At 40.0% G+C, this 11229-nt stretch overlaps 1 protein-coding gene across 4 annotated transcripts in view; it reads right to left on the bottom strand.

Annotated features, from left to right (window-relative positions):
• Positions 1–11229, bottom strand: part of PTPN12 (protein tyrosine phosphatase, non-receptor type 12) — a 160340-nt gene that overhangs the window by 106607 nt on the left and 42504 nt on the right. The window lies entirely within an intron of this gene.

Here is an 11229-nt window from a genome sequence, read left to right as displayed (position 1 = left end):
AAAAAAAAAAAAAAAAAAAATCGGTACGCCGTGCACTGCACAGCACTTTAAATTCCCCAGTAATAATTTGGCGTGCCACACTTTGCATGGCACTGGGTTCAGAGCCCTCCTAGCTTTGGCCAACATCACCTCTAGCCCAGGTACATACGTGAGTTGTGCACCCCTGCTATAAAAGGTGGCAACCCTACCCACACCAGATCAGACATCTGTCACATCACAGCCTTATATACACAGCCCTTACTCCAACATATGGCACACATTAGTTTGTAAATATAAAATCCCCTGGAAAATTGAGTGTTGGGGTACTTATTACAATTCTCAGCAGTTAGGGTGTACTTGCTACTTAAAAGGTCGAGAAACACTGCCCTAAAAAGGCAGAAAAATGACAGAAACAGAAGGAAAGGAAACAAGATGGAGAAATCCACCGTTCGACCCCACTTTAACCATCACCTGTGGCATTTGCCAACAGAATCTGCAGCTCTAGGATTGGCCTTCTTAGCCATCCATGGACTTATCTGCAACCCTTTACCTGTGGGAGTGATCACCCTTGACCATGAGTGCTCATCAACAATGCCTACAAGTATCTTTCTGTTCTACTGATGTTAAAACGCGCTTTAAAAATCTCAAACTCCTTATCGTTGTGAAAATGTCTTTCCTAATCCCCTTATTGTTTAACCACCCCACAAAAGCTTAAAACTGGTATCTACTTCTTTCACAAAATGCACTCCTATCCCCCATCACCACACACGGACTTAATTTATTTCTTATTTTTTATTAATGAATGCAACTTATCAAATAAGAGATTTAACATTTTTAAATGCATCTAATGCCCTAAAATTAACCTAGGGACAGACATTTAATCTTCCACCAACACTGCTCCCTTAACCTAAGTCAATATCCATTACAATTTTGTGTTCTTTTCTTCTTTCTTTCAGCCCGAGTACCTGTATTTCCATCCATGCTAACCTTTTGTTTCTTCATCTCTACATAATTCACCCCCTAGAAATCTTCCCTAGAATTCTGCGTTCTCTCTCTCGTTTTCTACTCATCTCTTCTTTTACATTTTTAAATTTATCCCAAATTTGTTCTTATGTTAGCTAAAAGAATTTGCACAATGCTTCAAGATTAAAAAAAGTTCTTCAAATTTTCTAGTTTGGAAGCAGGAGAAGATTCTGTTTACGCTTAGTGATGAGCTTTCAGCCATTTTTTTAAAATCAAATAAATTGTCTTGAAGAATATCTTTAAAATAGTTAGTTAGATTGAAAATCAGTTAAGGAAGTTACAAATTAATGGGAGAATTAATTGCTAATCATAGCTCTTCCAAACAGCAATGTTAATAGTTGAAATATAGGTGACATAAAGAAGATCAACTTACAAAAAAAATAGCTGATCAGAACAGGGATGTAAAAAAAAAAAAAAAAAATCATCACTGTAAGCCAGGGAAGACAAAAAGGAGAAATCTAGGTAGGGAAAGCCAAACATGACTATTTTTACAAAATAAAAGGGAGATCAAAAAAGGAAACTGACGTCATTTCTATGGACAAACCACTGAAATAAAATGGTTTGAATTAGTGAGCTTAGCTCCATAAGAACCATATGAATTAGTTTTCATTCTGCAAGCAGGTGTCTCTAGTAGAGGTGCATGATATATTGGTTGGCTATTAGACTGACACCAATAAAAGGAGAAGTGACGTTTATCAGCTTTTTTTGGTCGTTGTAGTTGATAATTACAGCTGTGTGCCCAAAGTACCCTGGCAAGCATAGTCCGGTCCCTGCACCCCGTCGCCGGCCCAAGCCTGTGGCTACAGGTCCTGGTGAGCAGAGGAAGGGGCGCAGGGGAGTGGCCACAGGACCCACTCAGCAACAAAGGGACCATTACCACCTACTGCTGCTGCCACCACTTCCATGACAGCACCACACGCTGCAGCGGCCTCATCTGCTGCAGAGACACTGGGCTGCATGCAGGTAGGGTAAGAAACTGCCTCCGCTAGGCACTGACTGCCTTTGCAAAAGAAGCTTCTCCCCAGTGGCTATGGGAGCTTGGCTGCACAGGGCCTGCTAGTGCTGAGGCAGCAGCATGCTCTGGGGTCCAAACACACCAAGCCATTGTCTGCACGAGAGTCTGCCACGCCCACCCAGGATGACAGCACGGGCTGCACAGGGAGCAGGCAGCAGCTGTAGGCAATGGAGGGACGTGCATAGGAATAAGGCAGTCACCACCTTCCTCATCAAGGGGGGAAGCAGGCAGAAGGTGAGTGCAAGTGTGAGAAAAATGCAAAACAAACAAAAAAGGTTTATTATGTAAAGTGCCTTGCACTATTACTAAATATCAGTTATCAGAATGGGGTCCGCCTATATGGTTGATTATCTATTGGTGCACCCCTAGTCTTTAGAATCAACGAAAGAACAAAAGCCTCCTATTTCCTGCATATGAGGAATTATGAGAACCACCTATTTTTATGGAATAAGCCTTAAGAAGCCATCAGTATTTCAAAATATGTAAAGCATATATTTCAATAGTGAGCAAGCTACTTGCTACCTACAATAAATAGGGTGAAAATTCTCAGCCTTAGTTTCTCCTTTTTTCCAGGAACAGTACAGTATGCCAACAGAAGATCAACATTTTTAGAAATAGCTTAGTTCTACTCCCATATTTTAAGTGATTCAGTCCTCCTTCATCATGCTGACATCTGACTCAACTTTTCTTTAGGCAGAAATAAGACTCTCTGGTCTGATTCCTGCTTTGACCCTTGGTGTTACCTCTTCACCTTTTTCTTCTCCTCCTGTAACTGCTTTCTTTTTGCTTCCAACATTTAGTACTCGCAGTTGGTCGACATTCTAGCATCCAATGAAAGTATTAATGAACCAAGATGAACACATATATCCTGTCCTACAGATAAACTGTATGACAACACAGAATGAGGTGCAATACCATGATGCATGCACTTCTGAACTTTGTATTCCAGGTCAGTCTACCACCAAACAAAGCCAATCTATTCATAGGAGTGATCACAGTACAAAACTGTTGCATCAAACAGTTGTGCAACATCAAACATACTTTAACACCACTAGAAAGCTGCTCAGTTATTTGAAAATTGCATTGTTAAAGGATTAGCTGCACTACTGATCTGAGTGCACAGGCTTATGCATTTACTTTTCCTGAGGTGAGATCGTACAGTCTGCCCGCTCTTGAACTGGACCCTGGGCTTCAGTAAGCTGTTTAATTACTGCATTTATCCAATAGGTCCAAATGGATTTAGCACCTACAATACTCCCATTTGTGATACTGATCATTAGTAAAAGCAGCGGCATTACAGCCATCTTAAACCAAAACTATTATTTCACTGTAACAATAGAAACAAAGTATAACAAAATATATTTTTAAATATTGTCACTATGCATACTTTTACCTACAGGCTTGCCATCTTACTAAACAGAAAGATCTCACGTCTCAGACATTACTAGGATAGCAGAATGACATCCAAACAACTCCCCTAAAACTTATCCCTCCCCACACCTCCCCCCCTTAGAGAGCCAATCTTGCAGCCTGGTTGGGTAGCCTAGGAGGCCGTACTTGTTAAGCCAGGTTTGTGAGAGTTAATGGTACTCCAATTACCTCATGTTTCATACATATTCACAAAAATGGTGTCTTACTTCAGGTCTCAGTTTATTCATTTCCCCTCCAGCAGCCCTGTTGATTTGACTTGATAGTTAGAAAGTGAAAATCCCAATATCACATCTAATGCACAGTAATTATGAACTACAGAAGAGCCAAGTCAGCATACTGGAATTTAACTAGAACCTAGCCAAATGCCTAGATTGTTCAGTATAACTGTGGATTACAATTCAGTTTTCATACTGCTCCTGAAATCTGCACCTCTAAGCATGAAAAAGTTTCAAGTGCCATTTTGAAAGTACTCGTACAAAATAACAATTTTTTTTTCAATAATACTGTCTTAAGTAAAAGTATACCCTATTTATCAACAAGGCATGGCACCAGTCCATAATTACAATTGCATTCCTTTTCATTTACAAGCAAAAAGAAAAATAAATCTTTATTCTGCATTTAATTTTGGGTCTGATACGCTGTTGCTTCCATCAGTTAGCCCTGGGACAGATATTTTCTTTTGGTAAATATGCTACTGATTTCTTTCTGAAGTTTCAGAACCTATAACTTACAAATGGCTTTTCTTGATATTTTTCAAGTACAAGCCTAAGAATCTTAAGTTTTTTTTGCAGTTAAAAAATACACATATCTAGTTCAAATTACACCACGGAGGATGATAGTTATCCACTAAAACGTTTGTACTCGATATAGAAATGTTGGCATCAAAATGTTGATATCAGATATTATATGAAGTAACTATTCCTAGAATACAGGAATTTTCATACAAAACCAGATATGGAAACATAAGTTCATATAGGAGGGCAGCAAGTTTTGCTTAACAGAATGCTAGGACATATGGAAAACAGTAGCACAAACCTTAAAGAATTCCACACAAGTGTGATTCTACATTCACATCTGGAGCAGATCCAGTGGTGCACTGAGGGGATCAGACTAGGAAAGGGAGCAGGTGGCAACCCAGCATCTCCCCAGATGCTTAGTTAGTGAGTACCAAGGTCTGCAGAATCGAGTTTTCTGTTCTGATAACTGAATTTACGAATTTCAGACACCTCACCCAAAAGCATGCCACCTAAGTTTTACAAAGGGTGTTATTTTTCTTTCTGCATAGTGCCAATTATGGTTCCAAGCACAGAAAAGGGAAAAAGCATTGTCAATGGCCTAGGTGCAGCTACTGAGATAAATAATTTAAGACTTTTTTTCCAACTCTGAAAACCTACGCACCTCAAACATTACATTTCTTAATAACTGGAAAGCAGGAGAACCTCCAGCATCAATCTCTGTAAAAACAGGGTTCCAAGCCTAGAACATTAAGCAGTGTGCACCTTATGATCGTGTCACTCTTGCTCTCTGCTGTGCACCCCTTTGAAATGCAAAATAAGAGTTGCCCACTGGCGACCTTAGAAAACTCATGAATTTCATGTTCTGTCAGGTAGAATGGGCACTTCAGGTTCTAGGGTAAGAATTAAGACCTGTTTTATAATAACAACTAATTTGAAACTGGCTGAAGCCTAAGATGGTGTTAGGGGGTGTATAAAAATATATACTAGATCATAAGAAAACTAATGCATGGGCCAGCTGCCAGGCTTGGGCCTAGGGGCCCCAGCCAAACAGGGGCCCCGAATGCCTAGAGAGCAGGCAGAGTAGGGAGGAGGGAAAGCTCGGCACAGACTAAACTGATGGCTGGACCAGGCATGCACAACGCGATGGCTCTGGCATCCAGCAGTCATGGCCCCTGGGAACAGCTGAAGCCACTAGGGGCAAGGAGCAGAGCTGGGCTCAGTGTATGGCTGGGACCTACCAGCAGCACAGTGGCCCCAGTGCAACCAGGGCCCAGCTGGGCCCAGCCACAATCCTGGGCATTTGCCAGGCGCCGCTGCAACTGGATCGAGCCATGGTGGGCCAAGGGGCTGCCCACAGAGCTTGGTCCACACCACACGCACCTGGTGGGCAGTGGCTCCACATCCCCGGTGCCATCCAGCCACAGGGCAATGTGCAGGATCCTGCAGGACCAGCCCCAGGCTCCGGCTCCAGTGTGGGCCTGCAGCTCCTACCCTGGGCCTGGAAGGCAGTGCATCCTGCTCCAGCTGCTGCTCCCACTGTGCTGGCCAGGGATGGAGCCTATGGCTACAGAGTAGGATATGGGTCTGGGGACCCTGGGCCCAGGGCCCCAATGAATCTTGATCTGCCTCTGCACTAGATCACCATTTAAATACATTTCCTTGATGCACATGACAGTGCTGGAAAATAAATTCAAAGCAAAGTTCTGCAGGAAGAAGCATGGCTACACTTTGAAAAATATTCAAATCAACACTCAGCATCACAGCACTGAAATCTTTTAAATAAATAGAACTTGACTCTTCCCATGTTAAAGCTGATTTTCATGTTTATAAAATTATAACTTAATGTAGTTAAGACTGCTGAATATAACTACAGCATATGGTCTTTACCATTAAAAGTATATGCCTAAAAGTTAACTGTTAAGTTATCCCATATAAAGTGTGTTATTACTTTTAAAGAATACGTGCAAATATTGTCAATCCAGCCTAACGCGCGCGCGTGCGCGCACACACACACACGCGCGCGCTAACTCCAACTACCCTAATTCTGATTCAGGGACACAGGAAGTCCTGGATTTAGGCAATGGAGAAGACTGATTAGAATCACAGGAAGGGTTTCATCAGGGGCTGTCTGATTTTTTTTCTACTGGTTTAAAAAAAGTCAGGATATGGATGGGGGGCAGGGAGAGGTCAGAAGTAGGGGCAGGGGGAGAAATCAACCACCATATCCTACAGGGTACCCACAATCCTGGATAAGCATTAAACTAACCTACTTCGTAGAAATCAAAGTATAGTATACATAATTGTATACTTTGTCGCATTAAATTTATTTTCTACATACACATCAGTAGTATACATTAGGAGTCAAGCAATGTTATCAATATCATCCTGAACTAGGTGTATATGACACAAGTTAACAGAATATGAAAGTTAACTTACTTAATAATATGCTCTTTACCATTTAAAAACCCTACAAGTTGAAATACTTTATTTAAAACCAAACAGCATTGCATACATTTGCTTTTGAAAAAAAACATTTAAATCAGCTTTATGTTCAGTTTGAAAATGTTTGAGGAAAAGCAATCTTACAATCCTTTTTCATTTGTCCACTACAAGTCTAGAATAATTCTGATAGCTCTATAATCAAATAAGAAGTTACTGACTTGATATAAATATTAAATATAGAAATTGACTTAAAATTCTAGCCTGATGAAGAATCTTGCATTGAAAAACTTGTCTAATTTTATTTCAACCATGCAGTTGATCAAATAAAAGATATCACCTCCAAAAAACATCCTTGCCTCTTAAATGCACATTAGCATTCCCATTTTAAAAGGAGTATACTAAATCTTGAGCATCCTAGAATTTTAATAACGGATTAGCACAAATCTAATATAAACTATTCAATGGAATTTAAAATCATACACACACACACACCTTCCCCCCTCCCCCCCGTATTTTACTACTGAGCACTGCCCTAGGAAGTTAAACAGTTAAACATATTTGCCAAAAGCTTAACAGCTAACAACTGAAGTCAAAAGCCACCTTAACAGCTACCTACTAAAATCATAAGTAATGTAGGAAAAAGTTTTCCTTTGGGAGCCCAAGAGCTTTAGTACTGACTTACCAAAATAGATTATGAAGACCAACTGACTCATCTACTATTTCTAGACATCTGTCTAATGAAAGCTTGCTTTAAAAGAAGCTAACATTCAAAGTGAATGTTTAAAAGGAATCAAAAACCTCAGTAAGAAATAAAAGTAAAGACAGTTTTCAGAGAAATCCAAAGCGGCAAATTCTAATAAGATGAAGGAAACATGGGCAGTCAAGCAACATAGAATGAAATCTACAATTAATGTGAAACAAGGCAAATCACACCATCCCTCCTCCTCCCCCCCACACCAAAAAAAAAATAATAGAAATGTCAACAGAAACTGAAGAAATAATAGGGCAACTCCACTTCCATTCATGGTCTTTCTTCAACAACTGTTAGATTATACAAACAAAAAAAATCCTCATTTAAATATCTATAGGTGTTAAAGGGCCTAGGATTTCAAGATGGAGATTCCCCATTTTAAATGAGAATATGGTTAGTTCCACCCATCGTAACTTGCGCCATTTAAGTTTCTGGTTGTAGGTGTTTAACAACTGATAGTCACTAACAAAATGCCTGTTTATGGCAATCCCTGTAAACACATCTTAAACTACCCTAATCTCTGTGATTATTCCTTACCAGCTCATAGATAAACCCAGAAAGCTTACAGTGAAAATACAGGAGTGCCAACAAAACACTGATTTCAGAAGCATGTGCCTGAGCCACCTCATAACTGTAAAATAAAAATATTGGAAACAGGCTCCTGGCAGATGTTAAATATATCACACTATGGGACCTGAGAAACTTTATCCCAGATCCCCACACAGCAAAAAAGTTACCTGCTCTGCTACACTAGACATTCAGGACATGTAACTGTTGGAATCTGGGACTTCTGACATCACAAACCAACTAGGGAATCATTGTGCTCCCCAATCCCTAGCTGCCCATGCCACGCATCTTTAAACAGTGCATTTGCAGCTGCCTGCACATGGGGAGCTGGGGATCAGGGAGATCCACACCACATGTTCCACATTTAAATGCTTAAATTTGAACATCTTTGTGGCTGGTATGCCATTTTTACTGTGTGATAAAATTGCTTGACCATGTAGCATGTTACTGTTTACCATGCAATCAACACATTCATTGCACAATCAATGTAACATCTACCAGTAGCTTTACCTTTTGCTGATTTTCAAAGGCATACATTAAACAAAGTTATTTTCAGAGTCAGCCGTACGAAAAAAAGTTGAAGCTAAGTGACTATTCAGCATTTCCAACAAGTTAAGAATCATAACAATTTCTTATACCACTACAGCACAGAGATATGTCAGTAAAAATACTTTTCTATTAAATCTGATGATAAAGCCAAAGGCCCATGCAGTCAGGTTTTCAGGGTAGAAGCTAAAGCCAATTATTAAAAAACAGACTGATTCTTAAACAGAGCATTTATTGCCAGTGAAACAGAAAGTTACTCTCTCTCATGCATTGTGCCTTAAGAAACTGAACAGGATAAATAGGCACCAGCTTAGTAGTCCAGTGAACAGAAGAACTGTGGAATAACCACTTATTTGCTTTCAGTTCATTATTTGTTAAAAAACCAAGATACTGTACTTACTCAAATATAAAATGACCCTGATTATAAGACAACCCCCAATAATTAGATTAGAATTTATAAATTTGATATAATTCCTGGTATAGAACCTAATTATTGGATGTCTGCCTCAAATGCATCTCCTTCCCACCACTACACAGCAGGGAAAATAAAATCGGGGGGGAGCAGGGGCGGAACGCATGAGATACAGCCTTTGTCCTTGGCCCACACAACTTCTTCCCCATGCAGTACCTTGCCCCCCACCTCCCTTACCATCAACACCTGTTCTCCCTGAGCACATGGAAGGAACAAATTTGAAAAATCTGACCTTGAAATAAACATAGCTATAACAATTTGCATATAGGCTCATAGATTAGTTTACCCCAAGACTATGCATTTTTGCTTTTTTGAAGCTGCTGCAAGTTTTAGCACAGGTACTCCATAAATGCACTTCTGTAGCAAATTAGCACCTACTCAGAGAGAGAATAAACTATGCATGATATTAATCCAAAGCCCAAAGACTCATGATTTACCACACAGTACATCAGGCTGCAGCCTAGCAAAGTCAACAGCATTTTCAAGCCATGGTGACTCCACAGCTCAGCACTGCTCAGTATACATGCATATGCCTAATACCCCCCTACAAAGGATCCTGCTGTTAATTACCCCCACCACCCATGACTGGAACCAGGTGTTCCTGCCATGAGTCCTGGGATCCTCCAAAAGTTTATATGCAGAGAAGGCATATGGCAACCTGGTCCAGCTGCACTGTATGGAGGGCAGAGCCATATTAATCATATACAACAGGCTGAAAAAGGGAGCAACAGAGGGATTCTAGGTGAACTGTTTGATGATGTTTGCCAGACATTTAAGGCTGGTGAAAAAACAGGAATACTTGGAAATGGGAAAGAAAGATGCAGCTCAGCTGTGGAAGTGAAGAGGAAGTTGACATATATGCAAAAGTAGCTCACCATGACTTGAAAGAGTTGGCACTGAGAGGGACTGTGCTCAATGGGCACCACCCTATGCCTTATTCAGAAGGGCTGCACTAGCCAATCTTTACGGTCAGTTCCCATCAGCATGTTCCCCCCAAAAGAACCACGTATTTTACAGTCATACTCAGCGTTGGTTCTATTTAATCAACTTCACAGATTGTTTCCACTACTGAGTATTTACGTCTTTTAGCAGCAGTTCAAAGATAGACAATGTTTTAATGCAGTTTCCTTGTATGTGAATGTAAAAAAAGGGGCTTCCCCCTATTCTCCCTCACGTTGATTGGGGGAGGGGGTATCATCTTACGTTCAAGTAAATATGGTAAAATCTCCTATACAACACAGATGAAGCTAATCCTTGCTTTGAAGAGTTCTCAAACTAGAAATAGAGACAAGATAATGAAGACAGTCCAAAGGAATACATTAGATAAGGTTCATACGTGTGCTTCAAATTCTTCTAGAAATGTTGGGACCTGTGATTTAGGATTAAGACATCATTCCCTACAGAGGGCACAGTGGAAAGGCACTGAGATAGGAATGAAGAAAGAAGGCAGCATGGAAGAACAAAGGTGAAACAAAAGATAAAAGATGCAGATCAGGACTGAGCTGTGCAGGACTAAAATATATACTGCAATTTGCATAAGCTTTGACATCAGAGCTATGCCAAGTGGAAAAGTACACACTTTGCAGGGATGATTCAACTACCAGCTGACAGAAATGCAAAAGTTCCTAAAAGGTATCTTGTTTGTACAATGTTCAGAAGACAGATTCAACAAACTCAGGCAAATCAGAAAGAGCAATGGTTGAATTGTGAGGGAAGGGTATGAGAGTATTTTCTTCTAGTTCTCCTTTTCCAAAACCATTTCTTATTTACAAGTAGGTTGTTTGAAATTTTCCTAAAGAAAAAGTATTCCACAAGTTCTGTTTCTTTTAGAGCAGCTTTAAAAGAAAAATCTGATATGCAAATTCAGAAAACCTGAAGGATTTCGTTTTCCAAATGAGGTCATAAAATCAGCAACAAGAAAGGCTCTACAAGAAGACTGGTGAAATGCATCCATTCAGGTTTGTCTCTGTTCCAACAAATCCCCACACACACAAACAAAGATGAAACTAAAGTTAGATACATTTCTATTAGCAAAACTGAAAGAACTATCAATACTGTTGCTAACAATGAAGGGGGAAAAGAGAGCTACATTTAAAACCCAATGCAGAGTTGGGATCCAATAGACTTTAACCACAAGGAAGGTCACAATAAGCCCATGAAAAATAACTAACGTGCATCAGTAATAGTACCACTTCTTTTGATCAATTTACAGAGATTTTGTAAAGTGTGCTTTGATGGTTAAATCCAACCTAAAAATCCATCAATT

This window comes from Gavialis gangeticus, unplaced genomic scaffold, assembly GCF_001723915.1.
Source record: "Gavialis gangeticus isolate Ggan-Ray unplaced genomic scaffold, GavGan_comp1, whole genome shotgun sequence".
Taxonomy (NCBI): domain Eukaryota; kingdom Metazoa; phylum Chordata; order Crocodylia; family Gavialidae; genus Gavialis; species Gavialis gangeticus.
The sequence above is the reverse complement of the archived record's forward strand: the minus strand, read 5'-3'. Positions and strand labels throughout refer to the sequence as shown.